The 17,946-nt window shown below is 48.1% G+C and overlaps 1 non-coding gene and 1 pseudogene across 1 annotated transcript; both read left to right on the top strand.

Moving 5' to 3' along the window:
- Positions 1–796: 796 nt before the first annotated feature.
- On the top strand, positions 797–17,115 carry LOC110142785 (eosinophil peroxidase-like; annotated as a pseudogene).
- On the top strand, positions 2,278–2,384 carry LOC139039246 (U6 spliceosomal RNA). The gene has a single exon (XR_011492568.1). It is a non-coding gene; the product is annotated as a U6 spliceosomal RNA (small nuclear RNA).
- Positions 17,116–17,946: the final 831 nt, after the last annotated feature.

Genomic DNA, 17,946 nt, shown 5'->3' with positions numbered 1-17,946 from the left:
ATGGCTTCTGCTCTTTCCCGCCGGGAGACGAGCCCTTCCTGCCGTTGGGGGCGGGTGGGTTTCCGTACCTGTGACGTTGGTCAGCGCTGTGTCCCGCCTCAGCCTCTTCAAGGACTCCTCCCACACCTGCCCGTTGCGAATGGCCGTGCGGGTCCGGCCCCTGGCGTGCTTGAAGTACTCTGAGAGCTGTCGGGTGGTGGCTGCCTCAGAGCTCAAGGTCGTCTTCAGACTGCAGTGGAGAGCAATGGGGCAGCCATGGGGGTGTGGGCAGCAAGCAGGAGACCCCACGTCTGTGCTCTCAGGATCTTTACTCAGCTCCCCTCGGATGCCTCTGGAAAACCTCCTCTGGGAGGCGGAAGCTGCAGTGTGTCCTTAAGCTTGGTGAAGTCTGGCTCTGAGGGAAGGCAGGCAGGTGGACCTGAGCGCTTCCTGAATTAGAATCAGAGGGTTGCCGCTGTAATGGCGGCTTCCCCGCTCAGCTGGGGAAAGTGAAATACGCCTAAGTCCCCGGATGTACCGATTCGGACTGAGGAGCCCCTGACCGTGGAACCCCCTCTCACTGCGCCTTGGGGACAACCAACTGCTGCCAGTACTGGCGTGAACCAGATGCTGGAGACATCTGATAAAGATTTTAAAATGATTTAAAATCCACTGTCTTTAAAATGGTTCAATAATCAATTTTAAGTTTTTCTTAAATGAAGAAAAACAAACAAAAAACCCCACAGAACATTCCATAAAAGTAGGATTTATTATGTATGGCTGAGTCCCTTCGTGGTTCATCTGAAACGACCACAACATGGCTAATTGGGTATACTCCAGTATAAAATACAAAATTTAAGGTTTGAAAAAAAAGGGTAAAATTTATTAAAAACAGAAAACAAGTTGAAATTATAGAACTGAAAATACCCTAAGTGAAATAAAAAGCTTGTGGTCTAGACCCAGCAGTCAGGTAGACATAAGAACACAAAATTAAAGACAGGTTAATAGAATGTAGTCAGTCTGGAAAACCAGAGAGGAAATAGACTTCTACTACTAAACAAGGTGAGGTGGGTGAAATCCTGCATGAGAACCCTCTCCCCACTCCTGTGTGAGATGCAGGGTCCTGTGAGATGATCTTTACGGCCTTAAGACTCTGAAATTTTGGAAGTGGTTCAAACTCTCAGAAAGACAACCTTGCTTTTGGGATATACTTCACAGGCTGTAACTCCTGGCCTGTCCGTGTGGATCAAGTTGTTAACTCTATTTCTAGCATGCAGGGGCCTGGTGTCTCAGCCTGAGAGGTGACATGGACAAGCAGGCCGGTCGTGCAGAGACCCTTTCCATCTCCAGGCCTCTGCCCTTGTCCTAGTCATCATCCTCCCCCATCTGGATGGTCACAGCAGACTACTGCCTCCCCTCGTGTCCTCCTCCCATCCATTCTCCGCCTGGCTGCAGGAGGGAGCTTTTTCAAATGAAAAGCAGACCAGGCTGCTCTGATTTAAGCTCTTTCTTGGCTCACACTGCGGCCCTGTGGCATACATGAATCCATTATAACGTACATGCTCATGGTATTATGCAAGCTTTGCCTCCGTCTAGCTCCCAAACATCTTCATCATCTGCAAAGGAGACCCCACACCCATGAACTGTCATGCCTGATCCCTCCCCTTCTCCCCCAGCCCCTTGCACCCACTACTCTGCCTCTGACCCTCTGACTCTCAGGCTCCACCTGTGTGTCCTTTTTTCCTACCGCCGCCACCAGCATGGCCTTCTTTCCGTGGCCTGAGCACCTGAAGCTCTTTCCTGCCTCAGAACCTTTGCCTTCATCGCTCCCAGCCCCTGTAATGCTAGGCCCTGGCTTGCTGCGTGGCTGGTTCCTTCTCATCGTCCATCAGGCTTCCCTGCTTCCTGAAACTAGAGTAGTAACCACTGTTCTGTTTATTTCCTTCATCGTCCTCATCACAGTTTGTGGGTCGCTGGATTGTTTGTTTGCTTGTGAACAAAATGTTTAAATATGATTATGTTTCCACGAGGTCCCTGAATCCAGGAACTAACCAGTGGGGATGAGTTCCAAGGCAGGGCTGGTCATCCTGGGCAGCATGACTCAAAAAGGAGGTGCTGAACATGGATTTTGTGGCTTTTAGTCTATCCTCACCTTGCGCTATAAAAGGGTTGACTTTAGGAGGGAGCGAGAAGGTTCACTGGGAGACAGTGGCTGAAATACCGGATATTTCCCTCCCACCACTGTGGGGCTTCGTCTTTGCTCTCAGTCCCATGACAGGATCCTTACGAGGAGGACAGGTGCTTGCTTTGGCAGCACATATCTTAAAATTGGAACTATACAGAAAGGATTAGCATGGCCCCTGCACAAGGATGACAGGCAAATTTGTGAAAGGTTCCATAGTTTTACCTAGAGACAGATTTTACCTTTGTCATACAGAGTGAAGTAAGTCAGAGAGAGGAAAAACAAATATTGTATAATATCATTTACATGTGGAATCTAGAAAAACGGTACAGATGAGCTTATTGGCAAAGCAGAAACAGAGTCAGAGATGTAGAGAACAAACTTCTGGATACCAAGGGGAAGGATATTACGAATTGGGAGATTGGGACTGACGTATATACACTCTGACGTATAAAATAGGTAACTAATGAGAGCTGAGTGTGTAGCACAGGGAACTCTATTCAATGACACGTGGTGAGCTAATTGGGAAGGAAATCCAGAAAGGAGTGGATACATGATACATATAGCTGGTTCACTGTACAGAAAGTAACACAACATTGTAAAGCAACTATACGCCAATAAAAGTTAATTTTAAAAAAAAGTGAAAAAGAGGAGGGTGCCGCTGTGTGTCCTGGAGTTGTGGCTGGTTGTTGACACCTGCCCAAAGAGCCTAAAGAAAACAAGAAAAGAAGAGGTGGCTGGCACCGCACACCTAACAGCAGAGTAAGCCAGACAGGCTGGCGCTGGGCCCTGAATCCACACATCCTCCAGCGGCAGGACAAAGCTTTTAGTCCCCTGCACATACCTGTGTGTGCATGCTCAGTTGTGTCTGACTCTTTGTGACCCGTGGGCTGTAGCCCACCAGGCTCTTTTGTGTTTGTTTGTTTGTTTTTTGGTCCATGGGATTCTCCAGGCAGGAATACTGGAGTGGGTTACCATTTGCTTCTTCAGGGCATCTTCCTGACCGAGGGATGGAACCAGCGTCTCCTGCATTGGCAGGTAGATTCTTTACCACTGAGCCACCTGGGAAGCCCCTCTCTGTACAGTGGTCCCAAATCAAATCCCAAAGACAGTTTTGGGTGGAGTAGAAAAGGATAACTTGATTGCTTTGCCAGGCAAAGGGAGACACACCAGGGTCCTGCCTCGAAAAACTGTGTTTAGTCTTCTGGAGCCTCTTTAAAGAGGACCTGGGTCAAGATGACATGTGGAGGGATGAGGCTGGGAGTCACAAGCTCCTGGGCTGAGGTTTGGAGCTGTGAGCTACTGGTCAGATACTTCCCTGGGTCAGAGACTTGGCAGCAACTTGTGTGAGAGCCGAAAGTGCCCTAGGAGGGAAGGACCTCTGATCCCCCCACCCCACCCCCAGGCACTACATTATCCAAGTGATTTAGGCTTTGTCATCCTGTATCTCTCCTACCTCCCCTCAGCTTAACCCCTAAGAATCAGAAACCTGCTTGGGGGAAAGCAAGAAGCCCAGGAAAGAGGGACGACAGACCATGGACCCTTCCTTCTCTCTGAAGCCTAGAACAGCTCTGAGCAGAGGAAAGTGAGAGGCTCGGGGCTTCATCTTCTTGTGCTGATACTCGAGTTCCTGAAAGGATGCTGTTCTTGGGACTAGAAGAGATCAGAGCACATCTTGTCCTCTAAAAGTCAGCCAAAAAGTTGTGGGACCTCTTGAGAGTTTATGCAAGGGCCAAGGGAGAGTGAAACCCCAAGTTCAGTAAAGAGACAGCGAGAGGAATGAGCAAGGTGGTTTTCAGCTCCGTGAAGTGGTTACTCTGGTTTGTCTGCCTCTCTGGCTCCAGCATGTGCTTCCTGAGGGCAGGGACGCAGGCTGCACTGCTAATTTCAGGAAGCCCAGCCCCTCCACGGGGTTGGGAGGTAGCTGACTCTGCTGGTGTCCTGTATGACCCCCGAGTGCCTTTGGGCCCCTCCCCTGGCTGCTGTGGGTGCAGCTGCTGATGGCTCAGGCCTCTAACTTTCTTGGGCAATAGCTCTGAGTCCGGGGTGCTGGGTGTCTGGAATGCCTGGGAGTCACACAGTGTGCTACACCCTCTAACACCCCCTCCCCCCGGCCCCAGCCCCAGTACCAAGCTTGCAGCACATCTGCCTGAGTCAAGGACACCTCTGGCAGGGGAACGCTCTGCTCCCTTGCTCGAGGTAGGACAGGCTCTGAGATACAGCCCACACTCTGGATCTCCCTGGGGGGTCAGCTGGGGCTGGACTTTAAACTGCATCCCTGCTTATCGGCCTTCCTTTTACCCATCTGGCCTCACTCCTTCACTCCAATGGAGCTTCCTGAGAGTGCTCCCTGGTAAGTCACCTGTATGTGAATGCAGCTCTTAGCTTCTGTTTCTAAGGGCTTGATCTAAGTCATGCTGAACGAAAGAAAAACTACTGACCAGTTTTCTGAGACTCTGGAAGGCATGACCCAAGGAATCACTGAACTACAGGAAAGAAAGTGCTCATGGGATCAGATGAGACATCCCCTTCGAGGAAACTTCGAGGCTAAGGATTTTAGGAGCTGTGGGCTCTTACTCCTGCTTGCCCCTTGCTTCTCCCCATTGTGAGTCAGGGCTGAGGGGCTGGAGGATACTTCATCTCTTCTAAACGTGGGGAACAAAAGCATAGCCAGACAGGGCTTGGACCAGGCTTTCCCAGGGTCTGGCGGGTAACTCTGGGCAAGGACTCCAGCTGAGTCAGTTTCCTCAGCTGTAAAATAGCTGTAAAACCCACTCCAGATTTCTGTTGTGACTAAAGTCCTTGATATAAACATCCATATAGGATGTGATATATTAGCACTTACTTTTCCCTGGTGGCCTAGATGGTAAAGAATCCACCTGCAATGCAGGAGACCCAGGTTTGATCTCTGGCTTGGGAAGATATTAGTACTAGCCATTATAGTACTGTTTTTTCTGAAAGAATTCATGTCAAAGTAACTTCAAGAGCAATACAGCTTAATGTAGCTCTATGTATTGCCCTATTTCACATTTAACAATTTACCAATTTTCTATTCATATGTCAATATCACAATCTATCATCTATCCATCTATCAGCATCTATTTATCAATTTTTCTTCCATTGCTCATTCCATCTGTCCAATTCTCTATTTATCATCCTTCACCTAGCAACCAATCCTTGCATCTATCAACCAGTTCTATTATCTAATTATACATTATCTGTATAAACCAATCTATTATTTATCTCTCTGGAGAAGCTGGTGGGGTCTGAGTCAGTCAATCTGGTCTGTTCCCCTTTCTTTCCTCCTGGAATCCTGGAAAGGGGAGGGGAGGGTGGGAGAGGAGGAGAGGCTGTGCTAACTCCAGCGGTGCAACCTGTTGCCCGCTGAGGCCTGGGTTGGCTCTGACATGTGTGGGCTCAGTGCACCACACTGATTGCTCTTCCCACCAGGTCCAGGCTGTCTCCAACCAGATCATGCGCTTCTGCAGTGAGAGGCTGACCTCCAACCTCGGCTAGTCCCTTAAGTTCACGCAGTGGGGCCAGTTCATTGACTATGCCTTGGACTTCACCCTGAGTCCACAGCCAGAGTGGCCTTCACTGAGGGTGTTGACTGTGAGAGGACCTGTGCCCACCTGCCTCCCTGCTTCCTCGTCAAGGTACATACTGAGGTCTCCCAGGCTCCATCCTCGGCCAAGAGCAGGGGCTGGGAATGGGAAAGCCTGCAGTACCTGCCTTAGGGAGCTGCCCGAGATGCTGGAGTATCAGACAGTGAGAAGATGCAGTCTGACACAGACACCTAGCTCAGTCTGTGTTTGAAGGGTGAGGGTGGGGCAACCAGCCTGGAGGTTTGGTGGCCTTGACCTGTGGATCCCATCCCAACAGAGGAAGCCTGTGGGCTGCTGCTTTAGGAAGCCTTTAGAGTCTCTTAGTTCTTGTCCTTCCCTCCCTCTGGGGTGGGCCGAGGCCCCTGTAGTTCCTACCAATTCCTAGGGTCCGGTTGGGAAGACAGTGCTTTGGTTCATGCTGAGAGCAAGGATGCTGCGGGAAATTAGGAAGAAAAGATGGACTCCAGGGAACAGAGCCTCTGCTGGGCACGGAGCCACCACTACACACACACACTGTTATTGCTCTTGCAGTGCGTCATGTGAGGGCCCATGTCTGGCGTGATGTGAGTCATGTGCTGGCTCCTTCCTCCGCCGTCTCTGGGGAGCCATCCCCTATCTTCCTGGTATACCGTTAGTGGCTCCACTGGTGGCTCAGATGGTAAGGAATCTGCCTGCAATGCAGGAGACCTGGGTTTAATCCTTGGATCAGGATGATCCTCTGGAGAAAGGCATGGCAACACACTCCAGTATTCTTGCCTAGAGAATCCCATGGACAGAGGAGCCTGGCAGGCTACAGACTATGTGATCGGAAAGAGTCAGACATGACTGAGGACTAGCACTTCTGACTGGTAAATCTAACACAGCAAACGCCACCTTAACTTAGAGTTACATTACTCTATGTGCAGGTCTGTGTTCAATGAACTGCCAGCTTCCTGCAGCCTGTCTGGAGCTTTCTTGATCCTCACGATCTCCAAGGCGCCCAGCACAGAAAGGGGCTGATGTCTGCCGAACTGAGTGTAATGAAGGCAGCACAAGCCTTCATGTCAGAGAACTAGTTTCTACTCCCTCCTCTCCCACTGAGGAGTTGTCCTTCCTCTCTCTGAGCCTCAGTTTCCCTGTCTGTAACATGGGGCTCTAAGGCCTCATCCACGTCTAACCTTTCATGACTATAGCACCAAGTGCTAAGGATGCTCAGATAACCTGATGAGCAGCCTGAGTCTGGATGAGTCAAGGAGGATTTCCTGGAAGAAGGGAGTTTTTGCTTTTGTTTTTTAATTGGAGTATAGCTGCTTTGCATGTTGTGTATGTTTCTGCTGTAAAACAACTTGAATCAGCTGTAGGTAAACATATGCCCCTTCCCTTCTGAGCCCTCATCCCACTCCTGTAGGTATCACAGAGGCTGGAGCTGAGCTCCTGTGCTTTACATACAGCAGCTAAGAAGGGAGTTTTGAGCAAGGCTCTGAAGCACGTGGGGGATGACCTGGAGAAGTGAGCTTGCGCAGGAAGGGCCCCAGTGTAAGTGACTGCTCTTCCACCTCAGACCCCACACAATGACCCACACGTCACCTATCAGTGAGACTGCATCTCCTTCTTCCACTTGGCACAAAAGCAAAAACAAAGTCCGCAACCAGATCAATGGACTCACCTCCTTCGTGGACGCCAGCATGTTGTACGGCAGTGAGATCGCCCTTGCCATGGACCTCTGCAACCAGACCAACTTCCTGGGGCTTCTCTCCCTCAGCACCTACTTCCAGGACAATGGCCAGGCCCTGCTGCCCTTTGACAACCTGTATGATGACCCTGCCTCCTCGCCGACTGCTCGGCATGCATCCGTTGCTTCCTGGCAGGTCAGACTCGGGGATGGACAGTCTTGTCTCCCTAGGAAAAAGCCAGTCCCAGGTTCCAGGAGGGGAAGCCCAGAGGGTACTCCGTGGGGGGTCCACGGCTTCAGACCTCAATATTAGGCACAGAGATCTGTGCGTGGTTCCCAGAATCAGTATGTTGGAAGGAGTTCTTTAGCAAAACCGATATGTGTCCAGAGATCATCGCTTGACTTTCTCCACTGATAAGGGGCTCATTCCCTCCACAGTCCATCTGGAGTGGTGCTTATTGTATAAAAAGGCCCCCTCATTTTTGTCCAGCGTCCATCTGTTGCTCTTCACTGAACTTCTAGACCCTCAGAGAAGAAGCTCTCACTCTTTCACACAGTAATAGCCTCTTTAAATACCTGAAAGTAGCTTTCACTTAACACCTCATAATTTTTCTTCTGTAGGCCTAATTTCCTTAGAAGTCAGTTTCCTCCCTGGACTATCCAGACACTGGCACTTGGTACCTTCTGCCAGATGCATAATCCGAAATTTCCTGGGGGTCTTTCTCCACTCCCCCGCTCTCTATCGTCACAATGACCATCATGTCTGGTTATTTGAGGTATTTGAATGTGCCATCTCTCATCCTTATAGCCTATCATCACCCTCATTTTGCAGATGAGAAGCTCAGCGAAGATAACTAACGCACTCCAGAGCAGAGTGTCCGATGGCAGAGTCCACATGGGGATTGGAGTCAGTGTAGTGGCCAGGTCTGGGCTCTTTCCACTCTGCTCCACCACCTCCTTTGTAGAGAGTTGGCTCCAGCCCCCTTTCTAAGGACTGTATGTTTCTTTGTTCCTGTTAAGAGCAGCAGGCTCCTTGGTCTGCTGAAGAGTAGATTGAATAAGACCACACACAAGGGCTTAAGTCAAAACCAGCAAATGACCATGTGAAAGGCCACCTTCAGAATGGCACTTTCCTTCCCGGCCTCGAGGAGAAGGCCTGGCTACAGAAACAGGCTCTGCCCGACTCTCTTTCTTTCTCCTTCCCTGAGGCTCCCTGGGGAGAGCACCATGATACCAAGACCAATGCTAAGGAGAGGTCCAGCCCCCAGGAGAGACCCTGCAGAGGGATGCAACTCACCAGACAGGTGGACTCAGTCTCAAAGGCAAGGCACCTAGAATCACCCAGGACACCCACCAGCCAAGGCTCTGGTCATCCTGCCAAGCAGAATCATCAGGCAAAGATTTTCCTGCCCCAAACCAGCAGCTGCCCCGTGCTTGCCCACTTTATACAAATCCCTTCTAGGAACTTAGGGACCTGAGACTTAGGGACCGCTGTCATACCCCTCCTGGCCTGTTGTGTGGGTCAGAGGTGCCTCACAGCACAGGAGATGGAGGTCCAGAGAGGGCCTGTAATTTGGCCCAGGTCACTAAGTCTCACCACCTCTTTCTAGTCCCCAGAGCTTTCTTAGCAGAAAGACGATTCTCTGGGAAGGAATGTAGTGACTCTGAACTTGGGGTTTTCACCCAGTCAAGTGAAACCTGAAAGCTGGCCGTCATGCACACCCGGCTGGTGACTGAGCTGAGACACCTGAATCACTGGTGGACTGGAGACAAGCTATACCAGGAAGCTCAAAGATCGTGGGGGCCATGGTCCAGGTAGGGGGCCCTGGACCCAGCATCCCTTAGGAGCCATGAGGAGGCACAAACCAGATAGATGTGCCTCAAGTCAACTAGGTCTGGGTGATTGCGGGTGTTCCTGATCTACGACCTGTACCCTCAACTCTGCCACTAACTCGCTCTGTGACCCTGTTCATGTCACCCAACCCCTCTGGGCATCAGTATCCCTCATCAGACAATGGGAAATTAATGCCGTCACAATTCACATAATGCCAAGAAAGAATCAATATATCTGAGCAGTCCTTCGAAAAAGCAAAAAATCCATCCAAAGACAATGGAGTGGGTGGGCAACCACAGAAGTTCCTCCTCCATCTTTTCTTCCAGATCCTCCCCTACCGGGACTTTCTACCCCTATTCTGGGAGAGAACAGGGCCAGGAAAACCCTGGGGTCCTCCTGGGGAGTACCCCGCCAGTGTCTTCACCCTTACCTTCGACTTCAGCCACACCACGCTCCAGCCCTTCATGTTCTGCCTGGACAGCCAGTACCAGGCCTCAGCACCCAACTCCCAATTCCCACTCAGCTCTGCCTTCTTTGCCAGCTGGCAGATCGTGCAGGACGGTGACCAGGTTCCCCAGGGGCAGGTGGGAGTCAGGGTGGAGCCCAGCTTAGTGCCAGGAGGCCAGGCCTCTGCTGATTGTCTCCCCAAAACCATGAAAATAAAGCAGGTGCCACCAACAACTTCAGTCATGAGTCTGCCATCCCCTCCGGATTAGAGGATTTCTAAAAGTGGAGGAGATGGGTGGCTGTGGTCTTGAAAGGAGCTTGCCTTCCTCTCCTCAAAGAAGTGTGTGAGAGGGGAGACTTCCTGCCCTGTCAGCTCCAGATCCCTTTGTGTCTGCCCAGGCCGCTGTTCCATGACACAAACCTGACAGATCCAAGTGACTGGCTTGTCCAGCTCTGAGCTAGCTTGGCATCATGTGATGACCCTTGGGACTTCCAAGAGTCTTGTCCAATCTATGCTGTGCATATTTCCTGACACCCAGTGACATTGACCCCTTCCTCCAAGGCCTCATGGCCACCACCCCCTCCAAGCTGAACCGTCAAGATTCCAGGTTCGTGATGAGCTCCCGAACTGGCTGTTTTGGCAAGTGAGAAGGATCGGGCTGGACTTGGCTGCTCTACGTGCAGCCGGGTCCAGAGCTTCCCGGGTGAGGGGGCTGCTGGCCCCTCCTCCCAGGCTGCCCCTGAGCAGGGCTGCTGGTGATGATAGTGGAGAGTGGGGTGGGTGAGGGAAGATCCTTGGTGCCTCCTTTCTGACTGAGACTGTCTACAGGATGTGCTGAGGCTGATGCAGTAAAGCATCCCTGGGACCTCCTTTTTGTTGTCCTGCCACGTCTTCTCCATTCTCACCAGGGTCTCTAGCTTTAGGGACACATCAGATTGGACACAGGTGCTGAACAAGGACATCAGGACTTTCCAAGTAGGAAAAAAGAAAAAAAACAGAGTAGCTTTAAAAGGCAGGGTAGAGCTGCCCCTGCCCACCACTCTGGCAAGATCCAGGGAGGAAGTCCCAGGGATATAGAAACTGGATCTTGGCTCTGAGTGGGGAAGGGCAAAGAGCCTGAGAAGTAGGGAACCAGTGGAGTCAAAGTAAGCCTGCCTCAGTTGTTTGGTAAGGACACAAAAAGATTTTATCCCAGGAAAGAAGAAAACTTAGGCACTTTGCTAGGATCTTTAATGGACATTAACACTTTCAATCCTCCCAATGACCTTGAAAGCAGCTGCGACAGCCATTTTTATAGACGAGGAAATAAATTCAGAGACATCTAGTAATTGGCCCAAGCCCACACACCTAGGAAGTAGTACAATTCAAATCAGATTCAAAATTTCTCCTTTTGGCCTCCTGTTCAGTCCACTATGTTTTTTTTGTTGTTCAGTCACCAAGTCCGTCTGACTCATTGCAACCCCATGGACTGCAGCACGTCCGGCTTCTCTGTCCTTCGTCATCTCCCAGAGTTTGCTCAAATTCATGGCCATTGAGTTGGTGATGCCTTCTAACCATCTCATCCTCTGCTTCCCCTTTCCCCTTTTGCCTTCAATCTTTCCCAGCATCAGGATCTTTTCCAATGAGTCAGGTCTTCACATCAGGTAGCCAAAGGATTGGAGCTTCAGCTTCAGCATCAGTACTTCCAATGAATATTCAGGGTTGAATTCCTTTAGAATTGACTAGTTGGATCTCCTTGAGGTCCAAGGGACTCTCAAAAGTCTTCTCCAACACCACAATTCCAAAGCATCATTTCTTTGGTGCTCAGCCTTCCTTTTGGTTCAACCCTTGCATCCATATATGACTACTGGAAAAACCATAGCCTTGACTATAATGGACCTTCGTTGGCAAAGTGATGTCTCTGCTTTTTAATATGCTGTCAAGGTTTGCCATAGCTTTCCTTCTGAGAAGAAAGCATCTTTTAATTTCATGGCTGCAGTCACAATCTGCAGTGATTTTGGAGCACAAGAAAATAAATCTGTCATTGTTTCCACTTTTTCCACTTTTATTTGCTATGAAGTGATGGGACCAGATGCCATGATCTTAGTTTTTTTGAATGTTGAGTTTTAAGCCAGCTTTTTCTCTCTTCTCTTTCACCCTCATCAAGAGGCTCTTTAGTTCCTCTTTACTTTCTGCCATAGGAGTGGTATCATCTGCATATATGAGGTTATTGATGTTTCTCCCAGCAATCTTGATTCCAGCCGGTGATTCATCCAGCCTGGCAATTTTCAGGATATACTCTGCATATAAGTTAAATAAGCAAGTGATAATATACAGCCTTGTTATACCCCTTTCCCAATTTTGAACCAGTCAGCTATTCCATGTCCAGTTCTAACCTTTGGTTTTGACCTGCATAGAGATTTCTCAGGAGACAGGTAAGGTGGTCTGGTATTCCCATCTCATTAAGAATTTTCCACAATTTGTTATGATCTGCACAAAGGCTTTAGCATAGTCAGTGAAGCAAAAGTAGATGTTTTTCTGGAAACCCTTGCTTTCTCTATGATCCAGTGGATGTTGGCAATTGGTCTCTGTATCTTCTGCCTTTTCTGAATGGAACTTGTTTATCTGGAAGTTCTCAGTTTTCAGCTCAGTTCAGTTCAGTCACTCAGTCATGTTCGACTCTTTGTGACCCCACGAATCGCAACACGCCAGGCCTCCCTGTCCATCACAAACTCCCAGAGTTTACTCAAACTCATGCCTATCGAGTCGGTGATGCCATCCAGCCATCTCATCCTCTGTTGTCCCCTTCTCCTCCTGCCCCCAATTCCTCCCAGCATCAAGGTCTTTTCCGATGAGTCAACTCTTCACATGAGGTGGCCAAAGTACTGGAGTTTCAGCTTCAACATCAGTCCTTCTAATGAACACCCAGGACTGATCTCCTTCAGGATGGACTGGTTGGATCTCCTTGCACTCCAAGGGACTCTCAAGAGTCTTCTCCAACACCACAGTTCAAAAAGCATCAATTTTTTGGCACTCAACTTTTTCACAGTCCAACTCTCATATCCATACATGACCACTGGAAAAACCATAGCCTTGACTAGATGGACATTTGTTGGCAAAGTAATGTCTCTGCTTTTTAATATACTATCTAGGTTGGTCATAACTTTCCTTTCAAGGAGTAAGCGTCTTTTAATTTCATGGCTGCAGTCACCATCTGCAGTGATTTTGGAGCCCCCAGAAATAAAGTCTGACACTGTTTCCACTGTCTCCCCATCTATTTCCCATGAGGTGATGGGACCAGATGCCATGATCTTAGTTTTCTGAATGTTGAGATTTAAGCCAACTTTTTCACTCTCCTCTTTCACTTTCATCAAGAGGCTTTTTAGTTCCTCTTCACTTTCTGCCATAAGGGTGGTGTCAGCTGCATATCTGAGGTTATTGAGGTTCTCAGTTTTGCATACTGCTAAAGCTGAGGGATTTTGAGCATAACCTTACTAGCATGTGAAATGAGTACAATTGTGTGGTAGTTTGAACATTCTTTGGCATTGCCCTTCTTGGGATTCTTTCCAAACCTGTGGCCACTGAGTTTTCCAAATTTGCTGTCTTATTAAGTGTAACACTTTAACAGCATCATCTTTTAGGAGTTTAAATAGCTCAACTGGAATTCCATCACCTACACTAGCTTTATTCATAGTAATGCTTCCTAAGGCCCATTGAACTTCACACTCCAGGATGTCTGGCTTTAGGTGAGAGACCACAGCATCATGTTTATCTGATCATTAAGACCTTTTCTGTATAGTTCTTCTGTGTACTCTTGCCACCTCTTCTTAATATCTCCTGCTTCTGTTAGGTCCTTACCATTTTTGTCCTTTATCATGCCATCCTTGCATCAAATGTTCCCTTGATATCTCCAATTCTCTTGAAGAGATCTCTAGTCTTTCTCATTCTATTGCTTTCCTTTATTTCTTCGCATTGCTCATTTAAGAAGGCCTTCTTATCTCTCCTTGCCCTTCTTTGGAAATCTACATTCAGTTGGGTATATCTTTCCCTTTCTCCCTTGCCTTTCACTTCTCTTTTCTCAGCTATTTGTAAAGCTTCCTCAGACAACTAACTATTGCCTTCTTGAATTTTCCGGAGAGATAATTTTGGTCATGTCTTCTGTACCATGTTACAGACCTCCACCAATAGTTCTTCAGGCACTCTGTCTATCAGATCTGATCCCTTGAATCTGTTTATTACTTCCACTATACAATCATAAGGGATTTTATTTAGGTCATAGCTGAATGGCTTAGTGGTTTTACCTATTTTCTTCAATTTAAGCCTGAATTTTGCAATAAGGAGCTCATGATCTGGGCCACAGTCTGCTTCAGATCTTGTTTTTTCTGACTGCAGTTTCTCCATCTTCAACTGCAAAGAATATAATCAATCTGATTTTGGTATTGACCATCTGGTGATATTCATGTGTAGAGTTGTCTCTCTGTTGTTGGAGAAGGGTGTTTGCCATGACCAGTGTGTTCTGTTAATATAATGATGTCAGGGGAAGGCTTTGGCCAAAGCCTTGCTTATCTCTCCCTCTCCCAATCTCCTAATTTCCTGTCTAAATGCAACCAGAAGCCCCACCTGCCTCTGCTAATCTTTGGCAGTGTATAGTAAAAGGTGGGAAATTCCTACTGCACCTAACATAGGACCAGGCAGGCACATAGCAGACACTCAAGAACCTGAGTGTCTTGAAACATCCCACCCTCGCCTTCTCCCACAGAGTCCAAAAGTCTGTTCTATACATCTGTGTCTCTTTTTCTGTTTTGCATATAGGGTTATCGTTACCATCTTTCTAAATTCCATAGATATGTGTTAGTATACTGTAATGGTGTTTATCTTTCTGGCTTACTTCACTCTGTATAATGGGCTCCAGTTTCATCCATCTCATTAGAACTGATTCAAATGAATTCTTTTTAATGGCTGAGTAATATTCCATGGTGTATATGTACTACAGCTTCCTTATCCATTCGTCTGCTGATGGGCATCTAGGTTGCTTCCATGTCCTGGCTATGATAAACAGTGGGTGGAGAGGGAGGTGGGAGGGGGGATCGGGATGGGGAATACATGTATATCCATGGCTGATTCATGTCAATGTATGACAAAAACCACTACAATATTGTAAAGTAATTAGCCTCCAACTAAAAAAAAAAAAAAAAAAAAGAACCTGAGTGTCTTTCCTTCCCTCCGCTTTGGTGCTCTGATAGAGTGGTGGCACCTCCTGCTGGAGATCTGAGATTGCTAGCTGCCCAAGTTAGCCACACAGCGAGCTCCTCTTCCCTTTAAGCTGTCTCATCCTAACTCTTGCAGTCTCCACTAATCCCTTCCCAAGTCCAATACCAAATTTTGGAGTTGGAAGGCCTGGTTTGAGCTCCATGGAATGGTGGGGGTGACCTTGGAAAAGTCACAGTTGCTCAAGCTCGGCAAATACCCATTGATAACATGAGGATTATAAAGTACTTCAGAAGTGTGAGGATCCTGAGAGTTATTCACACAGCAATGCCTATTAATGGGAAACTTCATATGGTTTTCCTTTGTTCAGCTTGAGGATGGTGTTTGGGAGTTGTAGTTGAGTGGACGTGTTGGGCTGCAGTCTCTTTGGGTCATGGCAAATCTATCTCCTATCTATCTTGATGGTCCCATCATATCATGTGATTTGGTCCTGGTGTGGGATCCTGATGGCTCAGAAATCAATATGTTGATTGGTTGGTCTTTGTTGGTTTCTCAGTGGGTAAAAAATATTTTTTATTTTAATTAAAATTTTAATTTTAATTAATTTTTAAATTTTATTTTTTAATCTAAACTTTTAATTTTAATTAAAATTTTTAATTTTAATTTAAAACTTAATTTTAAATTATATTGATATAATTAATATATCATAAATTTACCCTATAAAGTATATAATTCAGTGATTTTAGTATAAAGTTGTACATCATATGTAATTTCAGAACATTTTCATTACTCACAAAAGAAACAGTAATAATAATAATTACTCCCCATCCCCATCCCAGCCCCTGACAATTACTAATCTAGCTTTACATGTTTGTCTATTCTGGACCTTTCATATAAATGGAATCATGCAGCAGGTGGTCATCTTCTGAGCAGCTAAGTTTTATCCATGGTCTTCATTTCTTGGTTTATTCATTGATGTACTCATTCAGTTCTACAAATCTGGAAGTCTTTATATTCTGGGTACTGTCTTACTTGTGTCTAGTTAATGCCACAACTGTATCACTGTGGTGGTGAGTGTTGGTTTACAACAGCTTCCTACATTAGAACATACTCCTCAGCGTCCGCACGAAACACAGTTGTCTGCTCGAATTGAAAACCAGAGAGCAGTGGTTCGGTCTTTGGAAAGTTCAAGGCCTCTTCTACCAGCAGGGATTTTGTTCTGCTCAATATTGCCTGATCACACAGCTCTCCTGGGACAAATCAGGACAAATCGCGGTGAGCAGAAGCCAATGGGAATCCACAGGGGGAAGACGAAACTGCTCCTGCCCCTCGACCTACAGGGTATAATGCTTGGAGGTGCTTCTGTGGACTCTCCCGGCCCCAGAATCTGGCACAGCTTAGCCGGGTTCTGAAAAATGAGTGTTTGGCAAGGAAGTTCCTGGGTCTGCATGGGACACCAGACAACACTGTCATCTGAATCAGGGCCATCACAGAGTCTCTTTTGCCAGGGGCCCGAGTGGGGTATCTCCTGGCTTGTCGTTTTGAGAACCAGTTTCAAAGAGCCCGAGATGGAGACAGGTAAGTGACCCGCCCCTAAAGGGACCAGCCCTGGAGGCAGGGCAGAAAAGCACTAGAACTTCAAGAAATATTCTTTTTAGCTTCATTGCTTCCAAGTTCATAGGATCTGAGACCAGGAGGCTCGGTCAGAGGGGAGAGGCCACTTACCTGAGCTGCCTTAACCCAGGAGACAAACTTCTCAGCCTGGCTCTTTCAGGCTTGAGGGTCCCAGAAAACACAGGCATAAAGAGCTATTAATAAATCTGGTTTCCCGCCAACAAGTTTGTGGTTTAAGACTTGACTCCTCATTTGGATTTAGCATTGACCTGGGTTCAAATCCAGTCCTGAACACTTAAAATTACTGTGCACTTAAAACCAAGGCAATTTATCTGACCGCTGAACACGCTTCTTCCTTTGTAAGATGGGAACCATACCTATTTTGCAGGGATTTTGGAGAACTGAATGAAATAATGTCACCCTGTGGTTAAAATACCTCACACAGAGCAGGTGCTCACTCTTGTTCATCCCCGGCAACCTTCACCCACGTCTCTCTACTGTCCTGGTAGGTTCTGTGGGCAGAATCAAGGTGTTTTCACTGAGAGACAGTGTGTGGCCCTGAGCCACATCTCCTTGTCTCGAACTGTGTGTGACAACCCTGGTTATCACCACTGACCCAAGGGACATCTTCAGGGCCAGCTCTACTCTTGGGGCTTTGTGCCCTGCTCCTACATCCCCAGCCTGAACGTATCTGCCCAGAGAGGCAGATGAGGCCTCCACAGGTAAGGGGGCCTCTTCCGACAGCCTGGGCTGGCTCAGGCCTTCTCATCCGTCCCTGGACAGGACAGCTGAGTCCTTTCAGGCCCCTAAGCAGCAACACAGAACTTGCCTCTAGGGACAGGACATGCTTTCCCAGTGTCTCCCCAGTATGCTAGCCTCTGGGTTGACAGCTACTCCCAGGGCCCAGGGCTTTGGGGGGCAATTAGAAGTATCCACCTAGCCTCGGCTGAGTCATCAACACCCTAAAAAAGTTCTGCTTCTGGACATCCAGCAAGTCCCTCACTTGTCCACTTGTGCTGCTTCCTCACGAGTCCATCCCAGGCCTCTGACCTTGGAGACCAGGAAACCTGGGAAGACCACAAGGCTACCTTCTTACCTGAAGTAACCATTTCCTGCTCATGCTTTTGTTGGCTATGGCTGGTTCTCCAACTGGGAGTGACGGCTGGGGCTCCCGGCAGCAATGAGCCTTCTGCCAGGCAACTCTCTCATGTGTCAGGTCACACATCAGCGCCGCATACAAAGGCTCGAGAGCCAAGCAAGGGGTTCTGGAAGGCCCAGGCAAGGAGGGTTTCCAGCTGCTTTCGTCCATTTCCCAGCCTGTTCCTGACCCCTGCCTAGAACTGGGAGGCCAGAGTCCCAGCCTCCAGCCACCCCACGGTTTCCTCTGGAGCCTGCAGGGTGGGCAGCACTTGCTGCTTCTACCAAGAAAGCACCACTGAGGGCAGA

Source organism: Odocoileus virginianus, chromosome 17 (assembly GCF_023699985.2).
Source record: "Odocoileus virginianus isolate 20LAN1187 ecotype Illinois chromosome 17, Ovbor_1.2, whole genome shotgun sequence".
Lineage (NCBI taxonomy): Eukaryota > Metazoa > Chordata > Mammalia > Artiodactyla > Cervidae > Odocoileus > Odocoileus virginianus.
The sequence above is the reverse complement of the archived record's forward strand: the minus strand, read 5'-3'. Positions and strand labels throughout refer to the sequence as shown.